A 25,910-nucleotide genomic window follows, 5' to 3' on the forward strand; every position below is an offset into this window, starting at 1 on the left:
ACATGTAAAGGATAATCAAAGATCTAACCTCAGAGGAGATATCAGTAACGAGAGGAGCAACAGCAGCAACACCTCCCATTCTACTCATGCTTAGTACCTAATTGAACACAAGACACTTAATTTAATTTTTTTAACAAAATTAAACATTCTTAATTAATAAATTCCATTATATATATATATATATATATATATATATATATATATATATATATATATATATCTAACTATCTATATAATTGTCTACCAAAAAATCCTACGTGTTGCTCTCAGGTTGTTCCCCCCATTCTCTAGAGCCACCAAATTGCTTGATTTCTAAATAGAGGCTTCTCATTCATTTAACCCGAATTCATGGGTATGGGTCTCACCAAGCCCAGATAGTATTTAAATGGGTTATAACATCTCATATATTTATAAAACTCTTTCATAATCAAACAATATTTTTTGCGAGTCATGGGTCTCACCAAACCCAGATAACTCCTAAACGGGTTATAACATCTCATTTATTTGTGAAATAACCTCTTAACCATCAAAGAATAATTTTCACGGGTTATGGGTCTTACCAAACCCTAATAGCCCTCAAATGGGTTATAAGATCTCATTTATTGGTAAACACTTTCATCATTAAACCCTAATTTAATCTATCTCTTTTACATGTTCTCTGTTCCTGTTCATCTCTATCGCCGGTTAACTTCCGATACTATCCACCATTGTCAACTACATCAACTTCCCATTTTTCATTAAATAAATATTTGTGTTCATGTTTGTTCATTTAAAAAAATCAACATGCTCGTGTCCGTTTATGTTTGTTCATTATAAATCTAAAAAAACCTACACATCTCAATTGAGAAAACTCAATCGCTAAAAAATATAATAACAAACTAATATATATGTATTAAATTAAAACAAAACTACGTGAAAAAATAAAATATAATCATAAAATATCAAAACGATTAAAACAAAAACTTGAATGATTAAACTAGTATATATATATATATATATATATATAGAGAGAGAGAGAGAGAGAGAGAGAGAGGGTACTTTGACTTGGAGCTGGAGGAATTTTACATAATCTATGATCTCATCTAGCATGGAAGCCTTGTCTGTCTGTCATTCCACAACCCATACCAAAATCAATATTATTTAAAAAAAATAAGTATCAAAGATAATAAAAACAATTCTAACTAATGATTCACTTTTGTCAAACTAATAAAACCTATGTTATGTTTCGAAATATAACTAATAAATATAAAATTCAACTTCTATAAGATACACTATTTTCAATTGATTAAAGAAATATCATACATACATTTAACTTAGTAATCCACAGCATTAAACTAATTAAGATTGCTTAACATGAAGTCCATGTTCAATTCCTTGGTTGCTAAGTCGACCCACATGAACACGGAAACTAATAATATGAATTCGAGAATCATATCAACCATATAGTCATATCACACATATGAAATCGAATACAACTAGTGTTTTATTTAAACTGATTAAATATTTATCTATATGATACTTTAAAATTCTAATTGAACATATTAGTTTTGTTTTTATATATATATTCAAAGTAGGTAAAGTTACAAATTTTTAAACTTTAGCATAAAAATATATAAACAGTTTAACTTATTCTATAAAGTATTCATTTTATTTTTTGAAAATAAAAAGATAAATAGAGTTGCTAAAGTCGACACACAAACAATATATTTAAGTATTTAACCTATATTTTAGATCAGGGAAAGTGAGAAACTAAAATATTTTTGACACCCCTTTAGCTCAAACTATTAAAAAAATATATTTTATTTACTCGTCTACAAATCAAATCAAATAATACAAAAATAGAAAAATATTAGTTTAATGTTAAAATCGTAATTAAACTGTCTCCACTAATTCCCGGGAAATCCGACTATGATCTCCAACCTACCCCGGATTTTTTTGCCTACTATTGAATATCGTAAACACCACCCAAGTCACGCGCTTTAATTAAACTAACCATTGACCGCCGGTCAACCGGTTATTTTCATCAATGGCCACCGCTAATATATATCATAAACTCATAGGCTTACCTTGTTAGCGTTGGGAACAAGTTCTTGTAGTGATTTCATCCTCTCGGCAATCCGCTCTCGCCGAAGCTGCATTTTCGGTTCAAGAACATTAAAAAAACATTGAAAAATATATTAGTTATTAAGATTTTATTTCACCCTGTATACTACGTTGGAAACCCGTGTATTATACTGATCAAGTAAAAGAAATCCACGTTTACAATTTATTTATGTTTGGCTTACATAAATGTCACATTTAGCAAATTATTTATATTTAAGTTTGGGAATTTGTTTTACTCTTTCTGCGATGCTATGTGGATCCGTTGCTTGACCTCTTCTAGCTCGAACTCGTTGTCGAGGTTGTGCCGGTGGTCCAGCGCCGCCACCAACTGCGGTTGCAACGGTGGTCAGTCCGTGGTTTACCGGAGTGGTCGTGGGACCCGGAGATCCAAAGTTTTGTGCCTGTAATTGTGATCATGGAAATATAAAATTCATGATTAAAATTTTAAAATAAACGAGCTTACTTGAGTTTTTTAAAAAGCAAACTCCAAGATAAAAGAGCTGAGCCAAGCCGCATGACATAGTTTCTAAACGAGTCCACCGGGCTTGACTCAGCTCTGTTTGTAAACTAGCCTAGCCAGATTAATCTCAGTCTGACTAGACACGTTTAATGTATATATTGTTAATTATAACCAAAAGAATTGAACGCTCACTGGTGGCGGATACTGAAAATTTTGTGCTTGATTATGTTGAACTGATCCGGTGAAACCATTAAAAAGAGCTTGAACCGAATTATTTTCATTCTACAAATAACAAAACTCGTTACACATAATAATCAAAAAATAAAATGTTATCTAATAATAAATATTGAAAGAAGAAGTTACCAAAGACTTAAACGACGTCGCATCAACAATATCATTTTGATAAAACCCTAAATCACCACTAATCTGATGTTGCCGGAGTTTATTTGTTAAAAAAGCTGATTGGTCATCTAATATGTCAACACCACCACAACCACCACCACCACCGCCGTTGCCAGTGACGGTTGATAACTCCGGCCAAGAAGCACCGGATTGGAGACTACAAAGCACTTGCTCTAGGAATCTTCATGGGTACCATTTTGGAGGTCTTGAAGTGACATTTTGTCTATAATAATATTAAAACACGTTCAAAAACACACAGTAAACCCTAAGTTCATAATAAGAAAAACATATAGTTATATAGACATACCTGGAGAAGTGTGGGTACTTTGGAAATATGATTTCGGTTTCCAATGGAGATATAAAGGAAGAAGAAAGTATTTACAAATGTTTGTCTGTTTTGGAATGTTTCATATAGCTTTATCTTCCACTCAGCTTCATCTATGGAGAGTATTTATAAATAACAAAAATAGGGTTTTTGTTATTTATTTTAACTACTTAGATTCCCTTGATATTAAATTAGTTTAAAGATATTTTTGTTTACAGATAATATAGGCTTTGTCTAGAAAAAAAGCTTTAAATCTTATTAATTTAATGACCAGTTGAACCGTTGAAGTTCACCTTCTTATTTAATGACATGACATTATGATCAATTAGGCCGTTTGTAGTGGACGCCATATATAGGCGATGTAGGGCGAGAACACCGCCCCCCTCTCCCACCACGATGATTTTACGGGAGATAAAGGAAGGGGGGGTATTTATCGCCATGAGTTTGAAGAAAATAATAATATAATAAAAAATCTGACTGTTGAACGGTCACTTATATTAAAAAGAAATAAATAAAAAACTTAATGCGAATACCAAACCAATTAAACCATTTTCATCATTTCATACTTCTTCACATTTTCATTTCATACTATCTTAAAATGGATTCCCCGAACTCTCCCGACATTTGGGATCAAGTAATTAAGGAGAGTCAGAGAATTTGCCAGATGCAACAACGAGCGTTGGAGGAGACAGAAGAGGTCATGAGCGCAATGCGGGCCGTCACCAATAAAATAGTGTCGGGCTCTACTAGCTTTTCGTCGCCACGTAGGTGATCGTATACCCTTTCGGATTGTAACGAAGCGAACGATTGTTTGATGAAGGACTATTTTAACGACACACCTACATTTAACGACGTTACGTTTTAACGTCGTTTTCGGATGTCTAGGTGTTTATTTTTGCGCATCGTGGGATATTTGGAGCGAGAGTATACGTATTTTCAACAAAAACCCAACGCAAGAGGATATTTAGGATTCACCTCCATCCAAAAGTGTACTTCGGGGTTAAGAATCCTCGCATACGGCAACACGACCGATATCAACGACGATTATTTAAAGATGGCTGAGAAAACGACGCGAGACTCGTTGGAGAATTTTTGCATCGGTAAAATTTAAATTGTTTATAATAATTATTGTTTTTAATATAAATATTGCTTAATAATTTATTTGTATAGGAATAATACAATTATACGTTGGTCGTTATCTAAGGATTCCAACATCAAACGACCTAACTCGCATATAAGATGTACACGAAAGCAAACATTCTTTTCGCGGCATGATCGGGTGTATAGATTGCATGCATTGGGAGTGGGGCAACTGTCCAACCGCATGGCGAGGTCAATACACTTGTGGTGACCATGGAGTACCAACGGTTAGTCTTCAAGCCATTTGTTCACACGACCTATGGATTCCGTCGGTCCAACAACGACATAAACATTCTCAACGCGTCGCCCGTGCTAGAGTATTACATCAGCCGTAACATACCGGTCTTACCATTTTATGCCAACGATACCCTCTATCGTATCGTCGCGGATACTATTTGGGAGATGGGATATATCCAGAGTAATCGATCATCGTCAAAACGTTTCAAAACCCGATCGAAGAAAAAAGAGAATACTTGAATAAAAAGCAAGAGTTCGCGCGAAAGGATATTGAGAGGTGTTTCGGGGTTCTAAAGAAACGTCGGTATTATGTGAAAAACCCAAGTCGTGTATGGTCGATGGCAAAAATGAGCGATGCCATGTATACGTGTATCGTATTGCATAATATGATTTTAGAAGACACTGGAAAAGCAATATGTCAACACCATATACCAGGAAGTGTTCCAGAACATTTCCCCTGAACCAACTGAGAGCAACGAACGCCAAACATTCACGAGCTCACATCAAGTGAGATACATAACCAACTTAAGGCAGATTTGGTTCAACAAGTGTGGGATAATCATCCCGTTGAAGTAGAAGACGAGGACGAGGACGAGGACGAGGACGAAGACGAGGATTGTAGGTCCCATGACCGGATCAAACAATACAACTAGTTATCTTGGATCAACCTCTACACTAGCTAGCGGAAATCACTAGTGAGGACCGAGATCTCGGATCTTGTTTGGTGTATATTATTGCCGTGAGATAGAGAGAGAAGAGAGAGTTTGAAGGTTGTAAAAGATAAGATTGACAAAATGTTATGTGTGTATGAGTTACACAGACTATATATAGTGTGTGTGCTCATACACTATCTATTCATTATAATCGGCCCATTGGGCTCAAACACAAATGGCCTTTGGCCCAAACATACATAAACAAGTCTACCTGGCTAATAAAACATAAACAAAATACAAAATACAAATACGAGACTTATCATGAAATGGACCTAACAATCTCCCTCTAGTCTTTTGGTATTTATCTTGTTAGCTTCCATCATCACTCGCACTCGGACTCGTACTCGAAGATATCGTCTTTGTCTTTGAAAGGTTGATGTTCAACAAGTAAACGGACAAACTTGTTGAATTTTCCGACGATTGCGTCCGTATTGTCACAACGGACATCTTCGACGGCACACAAAGGTGACTTGACAAGCTTCTTCAAGTCACTTACTTTGAAACCTGCTACTTCGTGTTCATTGAAGAACCGCAGTTCATGAGTGCGTTCACAGTGAATTATGACTTCACCATGAATGTTGTCAAACTCCTAAGAAACGAACTCAAACAAGAAGTCGTCATCGAAGGGCATGCCGTGAAAAATTGGTTCTCCATGATTGTCTGGCATCTGATATCTTTGACTCTTGGACGGCTTGTTGGTGAACGGGTTTATCTCCTTTGACTTGTAAGACCGACCCGGATTGACGGCGAACTTCGGGTATGACCAATAGTTGGTACTCGTTTTGGAAATACATCAGAGTTGCGGTTTATTTTAGCGGAAGACTTTGGTAATTATAAAATACTAATTTATTTGAAAACTTCTCAGATAATAAATGTCCGAGTATTTAATTGATAAATCATGTTTAAATCTTTTTATAATATTCTAATAATTTAAAATTGAGCCATCTCTACCTTGCGAGTGTCTATCTTCATGAATGACTATGTTCCTTGCTACTTGTGCTAATCAGAAATGTGGGGGAGAAATACGTCAGTTATGTGCTGGTGAACACGTATGACTCTAAAAATAATTTGAATGATGATTACAATACAAACATAGTTTTCTCGACAAACTCAGCGGAAGCATATCTACTTTCGGTATATGTACCACTGCCCTACCCACAATATTATTCTTCGAGCCATACGGCCCTGAACAGAGAACTAATCATGACTGTTTAGCTCGCGGCTACCTCGCCTTAGATTGATTGATTGGGCTTACAGTTATGTACGGATCCAGACACATGCGTATTCGGTCTGAGTTGATTTTATTTTCTATTTTGTATTATAACGTTTTAGAGATCACATATCTCATGTAAACATTGATTCACTCGTTAAGACAAACACCCGTTAATCTTTATCGAGTATAAATATGTTTTAACTGATTGAAAAGGTTAACGTATTCACATGTGATTGTCTGTTCTGAATGATATGGTGAACTTGTTTGAAACCTTGGCTATGAATGACTGACTGATTGATTGATGATTGACCTATAAAATAGGTATATATAAATACCCGGATCATCTTTTGATCCGTCTATAGACCTTTAGTCTAGTTTTGATAGCTTTAAACCTTGATTGATCATTGTTTGAATGAAATATTTAGACCTATAGTCTTTCTGTTTATTTATTAATCATATGCTAAGTTTCTTCTTCTTGAAGAAACATCTATAATCTATTTCTTCTTCAAGAAGAAACATTCATTGACTGCTATTTTTGTATATAAATTCTTATGTTTTTTAATCCTAAAGAACCAATGTTTTTACTATATTCCTTGTGTATGAAATGCTATGTTTCATAATCGTTAAGAAACTATATTTTGATTATATCCTTATGAATGAAAAATATGTGTTTCTTAATTGTAAAGAAACATTACTATAATCCTTGTATGTTTAAAGCTTATGTAAACATATTTATGATCAAGGTTTGGGCTATACCCCTGACTATGGTCTAAGCCATATAATATAATAATAAAATAATGACTTAGGCAGAACCCCTACCTTTCACAGTATTCGAAGTTTAATTACTAAGATTGATTGAGCAGCACTTCTACTCTCTGACTCGTACTAGAGCTTAAACTGTCATAACCTCAGAGCTTGGTACGCACTACGATGCTCGGCACGCTAAACGAGGCGAAATATGGTGGTCGTCGTGTCGTGCACGTACTTCGAGATAGAATGTCGGGTTTTTGGGTGGCACGCAATTCGAGGTATCGTCAGTATATAGCATGGATAACGAGGTGACGATTGTAGGGTCGGGGCACGGAAACCGAGATAGAGAGAGAACTTCTAGAAAGAGAAAGAATTTTGGTGTGAGAAGTGAAGGAGCCGTGACCCCTCAATTTATAGGCTGAACTTGCAAACTATCGCGATACGCGATGGGTCTCGGTGATCCCGTCGCGTAACGTGACGCCATATATTCTACGCCGCCATACATCATGCTGACACGTGTCCTGCTGCGTCATCAAGGTCCATCACGATACGCGATGACCTTTGTTCTGTACTTATTGCGTAGCGCGATGGCTTCCTGAATTCAGTTTTCCCCTTTTGATCCCTTTCTTGATATTTGTAATTGAGCCTCGACATGCTCAATGGTATCGGCGGTTTGCTGTCACCCTTGTGCTCGCTACCTTTCTTTCTATCTCTCTCTCTCGACCCTATTCTTTGGTTTCTAATTAGTCTTTGAACTCTTGCTTTATTCTCTTCATTATATTATAAATATGTACATGATTATATTTGATATGTGTGTATGTATTTCCATAATGACCAAGCACAAGGGACATACGTGGCTTCATCAATTTAGTTGCTTTATTATGAAGATTTACAATATATTAGTATCATATGTATTTATTTAATAATAATAGAGGATAAGTGCAAATTGTATTCTTCAACATAAGGAATCTAAAAAATATATAATTTGTTTGTGGTGGAAACACTAGTAAACTTTTGTTTACCCATAGAATACACGTGCTTCATAACAACAATTATTATTATTATTATTTTAACCCTTTAACTTTTTAAGTTGACATTTTGGCACGTAATTTCGACAGGTGTTACATTCTCCTCACCTTGGAATGAATCTCGTCCTCGAGATTCGTTATGAGTAATTTCTTGTTTATTGATTTGTTAAAAGATTCTTTCTTGAGCTTAACTCGAACTATTTGAATGATTGCAATTCCTGATTTGTTGCTAACTTACATCTTTGGATGTATTCAGTCAATAGTTCAGAATATCATAAGTAATTGTAAATTGCTAAACACAGTGGCCAGTTGTCGTTAACTATTTACCTTACGTACCTTGTGTATTCTAAACATTAAACTGATGTAAACTGGATTGTATCTTGTATTCAATTTACTGAATCTTTTTAATTTATCCATCTTGATAACTTTTAAGATATCTATTCTTAAATCATGTAATCCTTTATTACATGATCTTGACGGATTTTTTCCATTTATCAATTATACCTTTGAACTTTAAAAATTCGTATGTTCTTATGTCTTAATCTAATTCATTCTTTTTTATTTCATCTTTCTATAGATGATGATTAAATAACATAGTTTCTTGTATTTCGAGAAACTTCGATATTTTACTATCCCTTTGAACATAAGCAGACAATATCTTTATGCTAATATCTTTCTTTAGGGATTTAAATACCCTTTTTCTATTACAAAATTTCTCGTTTAAACACGAGTTAACAAAAGTTAACTATCTATTTCTTATTCCTTTGAGTCTTGGGATGTTTCTTAAATATACTCTTGCTTGTTTCTATTCCTGATTGTCAGATGCTCCTTGTACTTCCTTCTCCCTATTGTTATTGATCCTTTTATTGCTTATTTTATTTTCGAGCATTTTCTTTCAAAATGTTCTTTTTCTCCACATTGATGTATGCAACTGCTTTCCTTTTACAGTCTTCTTCCGAATAATCGGTTTTGCTACAAAAAGTACATGTGACTAATGCATTGTTCTTGTTCTTTTTTTTTGACATTTCCATTATGTCGTTTACCATAGTTTTGATGGATTGGCCTTTTTAATATTTTCTCCTTGTTGATCTTCTTCATTTGTCTAACCGTTGTTTTCTTTCTTTCTCACATTATTTTTCTCTTTAACCTCCGCATTTCTTTCTATACTATTGTTCAAATTTATGGCCAATTCCTTGGCCGAGGAGGTAGTTTGTGACATATGGGTTCTTACTATTTCTCCTATCTCTCTGGGTAATCCTGATATGTATTGAATAATTTTTTCGTATTCTGAGTTGTCTAGATTTAGAGTTGATTGGCAATATTCAAGGGACTTCGTATTGTGTTCTATGAGATTTGTGACATCCATCTTAGTTTGTTAGTTTGTATTTGTTTGACTTCTGGTATGGGGCAAAACTGTTGTAACACAAGTTCCTTGAATGCTTCCCATTTCATTTTTATACAAAGTTTCTTTGCCCTTTCTCATGATTAAAGTGTTTCACCATTCAAGAGCTTCACCTTTTAATTTCAGAGATGCATACTGAACCTTTTTGATCTCAGTACAATGACAAATGATGACGATGGACTCTATCTCCTCAAGCCATCGTAAAATTGGTATAAAACCTTGGTTTCCATAAAATTCTTTTGGTTCATAGGTTTTGATATTCTTAAAAATACCATATTGAGTTCTAAAAAGGTTCTTGAGCTTATTATTGATTCGACTATCAGTTTTGAGATTATGAATGCTTTTATCATAATGTGAAGGTTTTCGATAAGGATGGGTTCTAACGACCTTATTTGAATGTTTAACTTTATGTATCTCTTCTTTCATCGCTTCAATGAGAGGAGTCATTGTGTTATGAATCATCTCTTGCATTTTAACTAAATATTTATCATAAACCTTATGGTCTAGTTCTGTCATGTTCTTATTATTGATTGGAAATTTCATCATTATTTGTTGGATTGTTTAGGTTCGTCATTCTGTAAATGGAATTACATCGGTATGAAAGAAACTTATATACTTATGATAAACTATGGAACATATGAACCTAATGCTACAAGAAATCTCTTAATATATCGTATTCTTAGGGAAATTCATTTCTAACTTTTCTCTGACGTTAACTAACTTTTCCTTGAGGTTATCTATTTTGTGCTAGGCATAATCCATATGTTTTGCCTTTTGTATATTATATCAATATATCTCATAATTACCATAACATTCTCTGAATGTCTTAATGATGTTTGATAAGGTTCTCTAACGATATAACTACTTTTCCCTTTTATTATATGCTCTTGAAATGACTAGTACATATCTTGTATACAGATAACCTATGAGAATTTCTCTAATTCTCTTTATAGGGTTATTTATGTTTCTTTTGCTAAATATTTCTTTGGCATTGACTTTGAGTTACTTATCATTTGGATTTTGTCCACCTGGACTATTCTTTAAGCTGGTATTCTCTTCCTTCCAGATTTGATGAAAAAAATTACTCTAAGAGTTTATGCTTTCTATTCTTTAACATAATTTAAAGATAAGTTTAGTATTTCGAAAAGAGTAAAACATATCTTTTATTTATGTTATAGTAGCAAGAATGTACAAAACTATTATTACTATACTGATTACAACTATTAAGATCTTATTGTCTACTGCTTCCAGCGAACGATCAACTTCTTGATCTTGTTTTCCTTCTTAATGTTTTTACTTGTTTTCTCTTCTTTTTGTCCTTCCTTGTTTTCTGTTTCTTTCTTAAGCATTGCTTCTGCGAATCTGGTGACATTTGTTTCGTAATAAATTGAATCATATTCAATGTCATACATTTCTTATAAGGAATTTTGATTCGTATTCCAGCATTCGCTTTGGGTATGAGATAAGTAAGGATGTTGAAATGCTGGATAATCAAAATATTGTTGTTCCTGATAATTGTATTATGTATTAGTCATTACTTTTTTTCTTTTTTCTTTTTTTTGACAATATTGGTTTCTTGAATCTACTTGATCCTTCTCCATGCTCCTTTGGAATTATCTGAGCTAACAGGATATTAGAGTCAAATGAATTAGAATCTTCTTCAGTTGTTGTCTGATATGAATCTTCATCGCTAGATATAGGAATCAGGAGTACAGACTTTCCAATGCATCCTTTTACTTTACGGGATCGAAGTCGACTGGTATAACTATTGTGATTGGACATCTGCGCGAGGTTTGATTAAAAGTAGGAATGAGTTCCTATCTTATCCATACAGTTTATCTTATCCGTAATATTTAAATATTACAGTTTAGAGATTTTTCAGTCAAATATCTAATTTGCTGTTACTGATAGTTCTGTAATAAGATTGATTGCCAGGAAGATACTTTGATTGACCTCAAAATGGAAAAGTTAGGAACTCTTGATTGTTCTTAAGTGATACAGCTTGTACAATAGCTATTATTACTGGCCATATCTGATGGCTTAGATTCAAGTGCAGTGATTGAATGTCCAACTACTCGGCATAAATATGCCCAAAGTAGTTTGTATAAGACATTTGAACAGACTATGTTTAGGGATATGCATACTTTCAATCTTTGCTTATCCCTACTTATTCAACAAGTAAGTTAAAGCTTAAGTACTAATACATTAATACCTAATTTGTTGAAAACGATGGCTCTTATTATAAGATTGATATCTATCTTTGATCAAAGCCTAGGTATAATTAAATACCTAATTCGATAAGATCGATGGCTCTGATACCAACCTGTCACACCCCAGCTTAGGGCCTAGGCGTATGACCAATAGTTGGTACCTGTTTTGTAAATACATTAGATTTGCGGTTTATTTTAGCGGAAGACTTTGGTTATTATAAAATATTAATTTATTTGAAAACTTCTCGGATAATAAATGTCCGAGTATTTGATTGATAAATCATGTTTAAATCTTGTTATAATATTCTAATAATTTAAAATTGAGCCATCTCTACCTTGCGAGCGTCTATCTTCATGAATGACTATGTTCTTTTCTGCCTGTGCTAATCTGAAATGTGGGGGAGAAATACGTCAGCTATGTGCTGGTGAACACGTATGACTCCAAAAATAATTTCAATGATGATTACAATACAAACATAGTTTTCTCGACAAACTCATCAGAAGTATTTCTACTTCCGGTATATGTACCACTGCCCTACCCACAATCGTATTCTCCGAGCCACACGGCCCTGAACAGAGAACTATTCATGACTGTTTAGTCCGCGTCTACCTCACCTTAGATTGATTGATTGGGCTTACAATTATGTATGGATCCAGACACATGCGTATTCGGTCTGAGTTGATTTTATTTTTTATTTTGTATTACAACGTTTTTGAGATCACATATCTCATGTAAACATTGATTGACTCGTTAAGACCAACACCCGTTCATCTTTATCGAGTATAAATATGTTTTGACTGATTAAAAAGGTTAACGTATTCACCTGTGATTGTCTGTTCTGAATAATATGGTGAACTCGTTTGAAACCTTGGCTATGAATGACTGACTGATTGATTGATGATTGACCTATAAAATAGGTTTATATAAATGCCCGGATCATCTCTTGATTCGGCTATAAACCTTTAGTCTAGTGTTGATAGCTTTAAACCTTGATTGATCATTTGTTTGAATGAAATATTTAGACCTATAGTCTTTCTGTTTATTTACTAAACACCTGAGTTTCTTCTTCATGAAGAAACAACTATGTGAAGAAGAAACATTCATTGACTGCTATTTTTTTATGTAAAATCTTATGTTTTATAATCATAAAGAAACAATGTTTTTACTATATTCCTTGTGTAAGAAATGCTATGTTTCTTAATTGTTAATAAACTATATTTTTGACTATATCCTTATGAATGAAAAATATGTGTTTCTTAATTGTAAAGAAACATTACTATAATCCTTGTATGTTTAAATCTTATGTAAACATATTTATGATCAAGGTTTGGCTATACCCCTGAATATGGTCTAAGCCATATAATATAATAATAAATAATAACTTAGGCATAACCCCTACCTTTCACGGGTATTCGAAGTTTAATTACTAAGATTGATTGAGAATCACTTCTACTCTCTGACGCGTACTAGAGCTTAAACTGTCGGAACCTCAGAGCTTGGTACGCACTACGATGCTCGGCACGCAAAACGAGGCGACATGTGGTGGTCATCGTGTCGTGCACGTACTTTGAGATAGAATGTCGGGTTATTTTTTGGTGGCACGCACTTTGAGGTATCGTCGGAATATGGCACGAATTACGAGGTGACGATTGTCGGGTCGGGGCATGGAAACCAAGGTAGAGAGAATAATTGTAGAAAGAGAGAATTTTGGTGTGAGAAGTGAAGGAGCCGTGACCCCTCTATTTATAGGCTAAACTTGCAACCCATCACGATACGCGATGGGTCTCGGTGATCCCGTCGCGTATCGCGCCGCTGTATATTCTACGCCGCCATACATCATGCTGACACGTGTCCTGCTGCGTCATCAAGGTCCATCACGATACGCGATGACCTTTGTTCTATGCTCATTGCGTAGCACGATGGCTTCCTGAATTCAATTTTCCCTTTTTGATCCTTTTCTTGCTATTTGTAATTGAGCCTCGACATGCTCAATGGAATCGGCGGTTTGATGTCGCCTTTATGCTCACTACCTTTCTTTCTATCTATCTCTCTCGACCCTATTCTTTGGTTTCTAATTAGTCTTCGAACTCTTGCTTTATTCTCTTCTTTATATTAGAAATATGTACATGATTATACTTGATATGTGTGTATATATATCCATAATGATCAAGCACAAGGGACATACGTGGCTTCACCAATTTAGTTGCTTTATTATGAAGATTTACAATATATTAGTATCATATGTATTTATTTAATAATAATAATAATAATAATAATAATAATAATAATAATAATAATAATAATAAAGGATACGTGCAGATTGTATTCTTCAACATAAGGAATTCTTAAAATATGTATAATTTGTTTGTGTTGGAAACACTAGTCAAAGTTTGTTTACCCATAGAACACACGTGCTTCATAACAACAATTATTATTATTGTTATTATTGTTATTATTATTATTTTAACCCTTTAACTTTTTAAGTTGACATTTTGGCACGTAATTTAGGCAGGTGTTACATCAGGCTAGCCATCCTACTCACACTGTAATACTTAATACATTATGAGGACTTTTTTTTGGCGGGCTAAGCAACAAGAGAGACAACAGGTTCTTCAACAGCAGGCCTCACATTCACCCTTTCTGGTGTATCTGGATTGGGTGAATAGTTTATTCCACCATCACTATCGCTATTTATTTCCACGACTTTCTTAACTGGTGAATCGGTACCTGCAGCAGAACATATGTTAAAAAAAGAGGCGATTTCAGCCTCAATTGCAGCATCTGTTTCACATGTCTTATTGGCTTCACTTGGCGGTTCATCATCATCCGCCTAATTTCCAGTGGCATCACCATCACCATTATCATCATTATTTCCACCATTTCCACCACGAGTTTCATCATAACTGTCATACTCGTGGTCATCATCATCGTTCTCATCATCCTTATATTCTTCCTCTTTCTCATCATTATCACCATTATCATCTTCATCATTACCATTACCATTACCATTACCATTACCATTACCTCCACCACTTCCTTGAGCCACATGTTGTTGTGGAACAAACTCAATTAAAGCAGTTGTAATAACAGCACTGACTTGCTCACCTATAGTAGGTACAACAAGTGGTTAGCTACCTGCCCAGTTGTGACGGCAGTAGTAGTCACAAGCTCAGTGCTAACAATTGTTCCAACAAGTGGTGACGACTCATAAACAATCGCCTTCACACCCGAGACACCTTCACAAGCATCCTTTCTTGGTTAACTCGTGTATAGGAAACCGTATAAGTTTCCTTGAACTCTGACCCTTTCGGCATCAGTGATCAGATTAGTAAGAGCGGTTTGTCGTCAGCTTCTCTGCTCTGCCCTTGGCTCATTTACACGGAGAAACCCACGAAAGGTTTCCATGAGATGCATTCTCAAGTTCTACACATCCTCATCAGTTAACCGCATCACCTCCATCACTACAAGGTATCGGTTAACCAAAGATTCATTCACGCGACCTTGACTCTCGCGTTGTTCCTTTAACTCTCCTTCAAGCTGCTCTACTAAGTTACGCAGCTTCACACTTCCTCCCAACACTCTATTTACGTCCCTTGAGGAACTGGATCCACTTTCTAACAGACTAACACGAGAAGTTAGTTGTTCAAAATCAATCCAAACTCTATCAGGAGTAGGGTTTAATTCCCCTCTGAATTTGTTAGGAAAGTTTAAAGCATAAGGGAGATCATACTCAAAACCATAGACACGTGACTGAAGCCGTTCAGTATTATCGTGAAGCTCAACATTTCTTAAGAAGTTTTAATTGGTTAAAACTTGTCGATTGTCAATTCTTCTTTGCAGATTTTATATCCATTCTAGTTGACTCACGATTAAAGCTTGACCTAAGTCTCGTTGCTCTTCAAGAGTAGCCACACGACTAGCAAGAGCGTCACGTTGCTTTGTAACTTCTTGATTGATTGCTTGTTGATATTTAATGAATTTATCAATATAAGCTCACGCTTGTCTCGGTTCTCATTTGCCTCCTCCAATGCTTTAATCCTATCGAGGATCTCGGAACATTGGAGACTTCTTCGACTTGTCACTTGAGATAGGAGTGGCAGCTATGCCAAGGCTCTTTTGGGTTGAGGGAGGTGTAGTTGATATGGTTGAGTGTGGTGTGGTTGGTACATTTAGGGTTAAGGATAATTTAGGGAATGATATGGTTAAGGCTAAGGGTAGGTTTGTAGGTTCGGTTATGGCTTCTATGGTTGATGTTGTGGTTTGGGATTGGATGGATGATGTGAATGTAGAGGAACAAAAGGTTGTGCCTCTAATTGGTGAAGTGAATTGGTAAGTTGGTGAGGTAACGGGTGCGGTGGTCCTAGGTGAGGTTAAGGTTTGTGCTTCGGTGGTTAAAGGTATATTTTCAAACATAGATGGTATGGGCTCATCAAGTAGGGTTGGTGAGGTTTCGGGAGGTGTGATGGGTTCGTCTCTAAGAGTTGGAGTTTTTGTTTTAGGTTTGGTTTTGGTTTTCAGGATAATCCTAGGTTTGGATTTGATTGGGCTTTGGATGGTGATTTGGATTTGGTTTTGGATTGGGTTTTTGGTGAGGTTGAGGTTTGGCTTTGGTGAATTTAATGTGTTTGGCTTGGAGGGCTTCTAGTGTTTTGGCTAGGGTGGTAGGTGATCCTATGTGTAGGTTAGGTATTGTGGTGGCTTGTGGTGTGGTGGTTTTGTGTGGCTATTGGTTCAGTAATCATTGCAACAATCATAGGAAAGAGTACCTTAAAGGAAGGTTGATGTGTGTATAATGAATGCATTTTCTTTGCAACTCACAATTAAGCTTTAAATTTATAAAACGGAAACTCCTTATGACTCCACACAAAACTGCCAAGTGTATCGATCAAAAGTAGTATAGACCTATGAAGTCCGAGTATCGAACACAAGGACACGTGAGAACACCTATGATCACTAAACCCTAGACAAGACCTTCTTAAGAATAAAATTTTTTTTAATTGAGTTTTAATAATTAAATACTTGACTTAAATTACTTTAACTAAATTAATTAAATTAACTTAACGAAACTTAACAAAACACTTAACGAAACGTCGAGACTTAATTGCAAATGGAGAAAACGTCTACCCAGGTAAGATTCATATTGAAGGTATAACAAGCTAATGGATTGAGTGATCTCACGACACGGGTATCTAGGGATGACACAACTAAGGTTCGCTCAAGAAATCTAGATCACCTCTCGGTCTCACTAACAAACCCTAACTTACACTTAATTGATTTTAAGAACAAACCAGGAAACGAATGCTAAGGTGTTCTAATGCCGAATCACCTCTCGTATCACCGACACACGACCCTAACGGAAACGAATACTACGCAACCAAGGATAGAGGAACAGTTTGGTTTAACTTAAACTAGACCAACTAATCTCTCACAAACCCAAACCCGACAAGAACCGAACCCGCTCTCGCGCGATCCTAATCCTAACAAGTATAAGCTATGAGACGACCTTACTTCCTATCACCTCTCGGTCTCTAAGAATGTGCCTACACACTGAATTCAATCAATCAACACACTCAACAAAACCCTACGGTTGTACCTACCACAAACAAACTCTAAACACAAAGTAAAGAATTGAACATGCAACTATCAATCAAAACCAATTCAACCAATCGAAGAAAGAGTTTTATGAGTATAATTAATAAAATCATAGCCACTAAACACAACCTAATTCATCATTAAACCAAACTTTCAATAGCAATTCAAGTCATATTAATCAAACAATCCATTTAGTTCATCAAAACCGAACAATAATCATCCAAGCTAGGTAGAACAAAGAGGTTTAGCCAATCATAATCAATGAACAGTAGATAAAATAGATATAAATGATAAACATGTTCATATAAATCTGATTACAAAAGGTTTGAATGATTAAAAACCAAAAACGAACTCACAAATGTTAAAATAGTCAAAACCGACAACCGAAGGATAAAAGATAGAACCGTTAGCTTATCCTCCTTGGTTTCTCCTCTAGAGCAGGTGTGGTGGCTGGAAATATTATCTTAAAATCGTTCATAGGGTATTAGCCCTTTATATATATGTTTAAACACCTCCTTCCTAATATAATATAGGTTAAAACAAGCCCACAAGGCCCACTAGAAGACAAAATAGATGGGGCAGTTGATTCCGGAACATTCTTGGCAGCCTTTGGGACATGTGGGATGTCCCATAGCGCGGGCATGGATGCCTCACTTGGTCGCGTAGCGCGGCCAGGTCCTGGGTGCTCGTTTCTTCGTTTTCTGACTCGTTTATTTTCAAATGCGCATACGGGCTTCATCCGAATCCCGTTTGAGCTGATTTTTTTTTCATTAAACTCGTTTTTTCGCTCTCTTCAACATGGGACCTATAATATGCATAAACATTAATTTCATGTAAGAACAATTTATATTCGTTTACGCACAATACAACACAAAAACAGGATAAAACGCTATGTGTTTTGCAACACATCAAATATCCCCACACTTGAACCTTTTTCGTCCCTGAAAAAGAAATCTAGACAGGATCATAACCAAGTGAAAACAACAAACTCCCATAATATTTATCATTATTAAAGCATAAGAAACAACTCGATATGTTGACCGCGATTGCCGATATTGTTGTCTACTTAAACCCAACCACCAACCAATCAAGCCCCCCTTTTGCATTAAACGTTTTAAGAGAAAAAATTAAGGCTACACCTAACCCATCTCAGACAAAGAGAACTAGAAGAACTAGAGTCGAAGCAAATTGGTTCGACAAAACATCATAAGCCAATGACTCGTTGATGGTACTAATTAGATGCACTCGGTGAAATTTGATTGATGAATGGTCATGTGAAGGTCGTGCGAGCTATTCCTAAATATTATTGGGCTTTGTCCTATAAATTCCTAATTTGATATTTATTGACTAAGAAACTTCGAGCCCCAATAGTGTATCCTCAGAGACACCATCCCCAAGGTAACACGTAAACTCTAAGTCCCGTCTAGTATGTGCATATTTGGCCTCTTTTACTAACTTTAAAGAATGCTTCTTTGGAATTTTACAATACATAACTTTATTCACAAGCATTTGCTTTTTGGAACAACTTTTCAGAGTACACATAACTTTCATAACATACTTTTTTTTCTTTTTTTTTCATCTTTTTTTATATCACCCTAAAATATATAACTATTTCTAAGCTCGTAAAAAGATGGACATGTGGTGTGTTTGAGTGCATCTAAGTATAACCATCTCAAAGTTTTCAGATTTTGGTAATCCTCCCTAAGCATCGGAATTCGGTTTCACTGTTTTTCAAATTATTATATATATAAAACTACTAAAGAGGACTATCAAAGCTAGTTGGGCCTACCGACACATCCCAAATCAGATATGCAAACCATCCCTTCTTTTATTATTATATTATATATTTCAAAAGTTCCGAGAGTTTGTTAACACAACGATAATAATATCATTTCCTACTTAACGTAGAAGAAAAACAATTTTCAAGGGACATTTTTCTTTAATTTTTTTTCTTTTTTTATTATTTTTTTAAGATATTAACTCTCAAGATTTTCAATATTCTTTTATCTTTCTTAAAAAGAAAAACGTCAATTCCCCATCCCCACACTTAAATTTCACATTGTCCTCAATGTGAGACAAGGAAAAGACAAAATTAAACATAAAGAAAAATAAAGTGGAACAGACTCCCCAGGTATATGTGATCATGAAAGTGTGCGGTGAATCATGTTCCCCGCCCTCCTATTCGAATGCAAGCTTAAAACTCCAGTGCTCTCTATTAAGATATCACTAACGAACGAAAGCGGCAATCCTTAAGCAAATTGCATCCCCACACTTGTTTAAAACTCCAGCTCATCAACTGTCATCAACCAACCAAGGAATAACCTGCAAGTAAGAGAAGAAACACCCAGCAAAACTCGGAAATAAAAATAAAAATGAAAATAAAATAATAAGTAAAGATATTACCGGGTTGCCTCATGGGAAGCGCTAAGTTATTGAACAGTCTTCAGCCGGACTCGCTCCCGAAACCTCAATCAGGAGGCTTCTCCTTTATCCTCTTCCCATCGATGCTCTTCAACACTCTCCTTTTACAATTGGTCGGGAAGAAACCAATTGCACAACTCTCATGGGGCCGACCATATGAATTAAACTTGGCCCACCAACTCTTGAATTCCCTTAAAAATGGTTCAATGAAGTGAAACGGGGAAGTTAATCTCTTCATCACACTACGATTTCTTCGCCCAGAAATCCTCTTAATTCTTTGAGCCAAATTTTTAAACCTTAAACGTCCCGAATGGAGATTTAGTACGTTTCGTGTTTGGGTTTTTCACTATCGAGGTGAAGTTTCAGAAGGACCAAGTCACTAACTACCTCATGGCTCTCCTTACAAAGCTCCTTCTCGATCCCCACACTTAGCTAGTTATATATTAAATCTTCAAGCAGCTTTAGATCGCCAAGTGGGTCAAACTCGCCTTCATCCGTAATGGCAATGTCCATCAAATCTTCACCAAACTCATCCTTAAATTCTTCCTCCCAAGAGGGAACATACTCTTCTACTCTCTGCTCCTCCATTCTGGTATCTTCAATCTCACTCAGGGTTTCAAGCAAAGGTGGATTCAAAGGTGGAATATATTCCAATCATTTCCAATAGCAAACAATACATCATCCATTATTGCCTCCAATTCTAGGGTGGGCTCTAATATATCCCCTGACAAATCTTTATACCCTAAGAAGATCCCCATTTGATCATATGCAAATCGGTATGGAGGAGGCTTTGCCAAAAGTGATTCCCATGGAGCTTTCTGTGCCTCGACTTCTATATTTCTCCTCTCATAAGCATCATGCACCCAGTGATTTCCGCCACAAACTTTGCACCATGGTTCTCCAACTTGTAATCTGAACATTTTTCCTGTAAAGAACACTCAAAACAAACGGATCACGGGCACCAGATTAAAATAGATAAAATAGTTAAGAATAACAATAATAATAATAAAAATAAAACTTAACTTAAACTACACGAAACTAAAATAAACTAATCTAATTAAAATAACTAATCTAATCTAAATATAAATACGAAATACAATAGGCAAGTTCCTAACTCGAGTCGTTCTCAATACGCCTCAAACCGTGTCCCCGGCAACGGCGCCAAAACTTGATGTATGTCTAATGAATGCTTTTTCAATGGAACTCACAACTAAGCTTTAAATTTATAAAACGAAAACTCCTAATGACTCCACACACAACCGCAAGTGTACCGATCAAAAGTAGTATAGACCTAAGAAGTCCGAGTATCGAACACAAGGACACGTGAGAACACCTATGATCACTAAACCCTAGACAAGACCTTCTTAAGAATAAAATTTTTTTAATTGAATTTTATCAATTAAACTACTTGACTTAAATTACTTTAACTAAATTAATTAACTTAACTTAACGAAACTTAACGAAACACTTAACGAAACTTCGATACTTAACTGGAAATGGAGAAAACGTCTACCTAGGTAAGATTCATATTGAAGGTCTAACAAGCTAATGGATTGAATGATCTCACGACACCGGTAACTAAGGTTCGCTCAAGAAAGCTAGATCACCTCTCGGTCTCACTAACAAACCCTAACTTACACTTAATTGATTTTAAGAACAAACCGGGAAACAAATGCTAAGGTGTTCTAATTCCGACTCACCTCTCTGTCTCACCGACACATGACCCTAATGGAAAGGAATACTACGCAACCAAGGATAGAGAAACAATTTGGTGTAACTTAAATTAGACCAACTAATCGCTCACAAACCCAAACCCGACAAGAACCGAACCCGCTCTCGCGCGATCCTAATCCTAACAAGTATAAGCTATGAGACGACCTGACTTCCTATCACCTCTTGGTCTCTAAGAAGGTGCCTACCCTCTGAATTCAATCAATCAACACACTCAACAAAGCCCTACGGTTGTACCTACCGCAAACAAACTCTAAACACAAAGTAAAGAATTGAACATGCAACTATCAATCAAAACCAATTCAACCAATCGTAGCAACAGGTTTATGAGTATAATAAATAAAAACACAGCCACTAAAAAAAAACCTAATTCATCATTAAACCAAACTTTCAATAGCAATTCAAGTTATATTAATCAAACAATCCATTTAGTTCATCAAAACCGAACAATAATCATCCAAGCTAGGTAGAACAAAGAGGTTTAGCCAATCATAATCAATGAACAGTAGATAAAATAGATATAAATGATAAACATGTTCATATAAATCTGATTACAAAAGGTTTGAATGATTAAAAACCAAAAACGAACTCACAAATGTTAAAATAGTCAAAACCGACAACCGAAGGATAAAAGATAGAACCGTAAGCTTGTCCTCCTTGGTTTCTCTTCTAGAGCAGGTGTAGTGGCTGGAAATATTATCTTAAAATCGTTCATAGGGTATTAGCCCTTTATATATATGTTTAAACACCTACTTCCTAATATAAAATAAGTTAAAACAAGCCCACAAGGCCCACTAGAAGACAAAATAGATGGGGTAGTTGATTCCTGAGCATTCTTGGTAGCCTTTGGGACATTGGGACATCGCATAGCGCGAGAATGGATGCCTCACCTGGTCGCGTCGTGCGGCCAGGTCTTGGGTGCTCGTTTCTTCGCTTTCTAACTTGTTTACCTTCAAATGCGCATACCAGCTTCATCTTAATCCCGCTTGAGCTGATATTTTCTTCATTAACCTCGTTTTTTCGCTCTCTTCAACATGGGACCTATCATATGCACAAACATTAATTTCATGTAAGAACAAGTTATATTCGTTAACGGTTTATGCACAAAACAACACAAAAACATGATAAAACTCTTTGTGCTTTGCAACGCATCAAAGGTACCTTGGAAGACGAAGACTTCTTGGAATCTTTGTTCTTCTTCAAGTGTTTTAACGGACGCTTTGGCTCATCTTCTTCCTCCTCCTTAGAAGCAGCAACAGACTTTCTTCTTGATTCACTAGTTTTTCTTTTGCCTTTGTAGTGCTTCTGCTTGGACCTGTGGTCCACCACAATATATGCTTCCGGCTCAGTCTCAGTTTTAGCAGCCGATTCATCAACTGGTTCATCCTGTTCCTCCTCTTCATCACCTTCTTTATCCTGACCATCATCATCATCATCATCATGGTCATCACCATTGTCATCACCTTCCTCCTCTACCTTGCTCTCATCACTATCAGTCTCCGTCTCAGGAAACTGACCAAACTTTACCCCAGGTTCAACACCATTATACCTGTGTGAACTCCTCCCAGTAGGCTCAAGAATAGCCTTCAAAGCAGACTGTCGAACTACCTTCACATGATATGGTTCATATGCTTCAATAGTATTTCCCTCGTCATCAACTTCATCCGTGTGAACAGGCTTGGGTGTGTCAGGAAGCAAGTAATCCAAGATCAATTGGACAAATCTTGGGTACATCATAAGTCTGTTCTTAGCAAGCACGTTTTGTTGCACGTACTTGAAGAACAGCCTGGAGTAGTTGTACTTCCTTTTACGTATAAAGAATAACATCACCCCGACCCAATCTGCATTCAGTTTGTCAAAGCCACCTTTTGAGATGACAAGTAGTTAGCAACTATGTGAAACGGAAGCTTCCAATAGATGGGAATACGCTTCATGTGCTCCACTTCACATCATATCCGATTTCCTCCAAGTACTCAACTATGTCTTCCTTGGAGAATGTGGTAAATAGATCAGTAGCATTATCTTTAATCTACAAGGCTTGTCGTATCACTTCCTCATTTACCACCACATCTAGTCCGTCTATCTTTAAAGTGATCTTAGAACCATCCTTCTTGGTTTTTGTATTTTTACAAAACTGTTCAACCCATGAACTATGAATCTCTGGATCAGCAGTGATGGAATGAGATAGAGGACATTCCCGTAGTCTCTTGAACATTGGATATAAAGACTTTATACTATCTCTTCTTCGGGATTTCCAAAGGAAAAGACCCTATAAGACATAAAAGGAACATTAGTATTGATAATTGAGTGTTGGAGTACAAACTATATACAAAAGATAAAATAAACATAAATCAAAAATAAAATAATAAAACTTTACGAAGAAAATTAAAAACAGATTTGGAGTTGAAACATAGAAACTGTCCAAGTGTGGAGTATTCGAATCAAATAACAAAGTGATTGATAGATAAGTTTTAAGTGTCAAGTAATCGAATCGAATGCTTATAAAAATTGTTAAGGCATAAGTAATCGAATCGAATCAGGTTGATAATGAAGAAATTGAACCTTTAAGAAATTTAACAAGTATAAACTAATCGAATGTTGAATATGACCTTATCCAGTTGTAACTTAATCTAATAGAATGAGCATTCGATTAGATTAGATTAGATTCAATCTCAAACGGTTTAGTTTTTACAAGTTCTGAATGATCTAATTAAATGCAATTTGTAACCTAATCGAATCGAATGTTCATTCTGTCAGTACACGGTTTTGCGTCTCGAGTCTTTGTAATTTGTCGTTTATGTATCTATCGTTTAATTAATGTAATAATTATTAATATATTAAGTTAATTAGTTAAGGAAGTCATCTAGTTCATTAAGGATGTTTAACGAACTAGACTTAACATATGTTCCCTCATGATTCGTTAAGGATGTTTAACGAATCAGGGGGTGATTCGTTAAGTTTATTTTCTTAATTGTATTGTAACGAAGTGGGTGGCTAGTTTGTTACGGAATATGTAACGAACTAGACCCATCTTCTATATATAGTGGGTTCGTCCACTGTTAATTTAAGCATTGAGTTTAAGATATCGAAGCTCTGTCAAAATCGTTTCTCTCAATCTTCATCTTAATATTATACATACACACACACACACACATATATATATAAAATTAATAAATATACTTAACATTAACGTATAATCAATATATAAGCATCATGAGCTAGATCCGTATTATAGTTTATTAGATCTTAGATCTGAGTATTGGGATCAAACAAGTGGTATCAGAGCTTTCGGTTGCTCAATTGCTCTTGATTTGATTGAAATATTGGTATTTAAGGACTGTTAATTGTTATTTTGGTATTGTTGAATTTACAGTTTGAGTTTGAATCAAATTCAGTGTGAATTTGATTGAGGAATGGATTGATTTAGATTGGATTTGTATATGTCAAGGAATTAGGAAGGTATTGTGGATTGGAATTGGTAATTGGTTGTGTTTGTGATTGAATTGGTTCAGATCTGGATATGTTTGAAACAGGGGATTTGGTTTCGCGATAAGGTTACGAGTATTTTGGTAGTTAATTTGGATGATTTTGTGTATTAACGTATAAGTATTACTAATTTGAGTAGTGTTTTGGTGTTCTTCGTTTTTCCATAAATCTGGAAATTCCAGATGAAGATCTTCATATGTATTTAAAGATTCGTTATATTCTTGCTGGTTCGTTAAACATTGTTCACTAATTCGTTATCATAGTTCGCTATACTTTCTCATTAGTGTCTTTCAGTTCGTGAGACACGTGTCTTACTTCGTTAACTTTAATTCCAAAAACTTTTGCCACGTGGCAATAGTTGTCAGAGTTTGTTACAACCGTTGTAACAACCTGATTCGCTATAGTTGATTCATTATCAATTGTAGCTAATTAGTCACTTAATTCGTTAACAGTGTCTTAGTGATTCGTTATAGAAATTCAACAGTTCGTGATCTTAATTCGCTAAGTTTATACTTAGTGATTCGTTGTAGAGAACCATCTGATTCGTTAACCTATTTCGTCAAACTAATTCATTATTTTGACTTAATTTGTAGACCAGTTCGTTATAATCTACTTCGTGTGATACTGTTTCAGATTCGTTAACACTATTCCTGATTCGTTACCTGGACAACTTTCAATTCTTGAATTGTGATTCGT

At 35.4% G+C, this 25,910-nt stretch overlaps 1 pseudogene across 1 annotated transcript; it reads right to left on the reverse strand.

Moving 5' to 3' along the window:
* Window positions 1-28: 28 nt before the first annotated feature.
* LOC143566166 (bHLH transcription factor RHL1-like) lies at window positions 29-3,183 on the reverse strand (annotated as a pseudogene). The gene is made up of 6 exons (XR_013141190.1): window positions 2,927-3,183; window positions 2,756-2,845; window positions 2,340-2,504; window positions 2,067-2,132; window positions 1,039-1,104; window positions 29-97 (listed from the first exon to the last, which is right to left on the reverse strand). The product of XR_013141190.1 is annotated as a bHLH transcription factor RHL1-like (transcript).
* Window positions 3,184-25,910: the final 22,727 nt, after the last annotated feature.

Source organism: Bidens hawaiensis, unplaced genomic scaffold (assembly GCF_021521415.1).
Source record: "Bidens hawaiensis isolate Kalapana, Puna unplaced genomic scaffold, B.hawaiensis_p1.1 tig00022713_1, whole genome shotgun sequence".
NCBI lineage: Eukaryota > Viridiplantae > Streptophyta > Magnoliopsida > Asterales > Asteraceae > Bidens > Bidens hawaiensis.